The 1,245-nt window shown below is 35.2% G+C and overlaps 1 non-coding gene across 1 annotated transcript; it reads left to right on the forward strand.

The window, feature by feature from the left end:
• The first annotated feature begins 732 nt into the window (after nt 1–732).
• Nucleotides 733–849, forward strand: LOC147475827 (U5 spliceosomal RNA). Its single transcript, XR_015209923.1, has one exon. It is a non-coding gene; the product is annotated as a U5 spliceosomal RNA (small nuclear RNA).
• The last annotated feature ends 396 nt before the right edge of the window (nt 850–1,245 follow it).

Consider the following 1,245-nt stretch of genomic DNA (forward strand, 5'->3'; position numbering starts at 1 on the left):
GAAAGATCTACAACCATATAGAGTTTGATAAACAACAAAAGATCAATAATTATTCAATCTTTATTTGGTTTCCCTAATAAAAACGAAATTAATAGAAAATTTCTAAAGGCATAACCCAATAACACAAACAATAACTCAAAGTAAAAACTTATCTTTTGATTGCCGTATTAAATTACTCTCCTTTGTTCTACTACTAAAATATTTCCTTAAGATTGTTAGAATAGTTGTATGAAACAGCAACTAGAGTAGAATAGAAGGAACAGTAGACGAACAGTGAACAACCAAGGCGTCAATAAGACTGTCATTAAGGAAAGATTTCGGCTCTTCCACTGGTGCAAAAAGGCTACAATGACGTCTTCTCCTCACAAGAGTCAATAGTTACAGAAGGCTGGTTTTGCACTAATCAAACTTCTCTCTAGAACTGCGTAATAACTCTCTCTGGCGGCTGACAATAAGAAGAGAAGGAAAAGCTAGGGTTTGGTTTGTGCGAGATCTATTTCTGTAAATATATGTGATGTGGTTCACACAATCCTAGTTATATAGAGAGTCACAGTTGGTTTCCAGAAACAGAATAGGAAACCTACTGGAAACAGAAATCTAAAACTTGCTCCAAAAGCAAAACAAATTTAGGCGATATGGGACTATCTTCAAAGCATAAAAGTGGAGAGAATACTCAATGTTCTCCACTTCCACTTTGCTCACTCTTAAGTAGATTGAAATACAACAAAGAGATTCCAACAGTGAGCACAAAGTGAACTATTCTTTTACCTTTTACTAAAGAATACTGTGTGCTCGCTGCACACAGTGGCATACGCCAATTTTTGGAGGATTTTTCAATATTGAAAAGCCCTAACAATTTAAATTACAAATGTTGACCAGATTTTGTTGTAGTGGATCTGGAAGGGATTATAAACTCTTGGGGTTATATAATAAGCACTTCGAGCAATCCGAAATTTGTTATGTGAAATGGAAATAAAGGCTGCATTTCCCCAGGTTCTCTACACATAGCAATTACAGTGGTCCGAAGACAGGGTGTGATGGATTGTTGGCTATCCCATATCTATGTGTGTATGTTAAGTTGGTTGTCCCATATCTATGTGTGTATGTTAAGTTGACTACGTCACTATGAATATGAATAATATGCCATTGGCCGAATTTGCACAATAGATTATCGACACAATGTTTAATTGCATTAAGAAAATTGATGCAATATAATTGAATTAATCATGATGCACTGTTGCATTC

Source organism: Coptis chinensis, chromosome 9 (genome assembly GCF_015680905.1).
Source record: "Coptis chinensis isolate HL-2020 chromosome 9, ASM1568090v1, whole genome shotgun sequence".
NCBI classification, from domain to species: Eukaryota; Viridiplantae; Streptophyta; class Magnoliopsida; order Ranunculales; family Ranunculaceae; genus Coptis; species Coptis chinensis.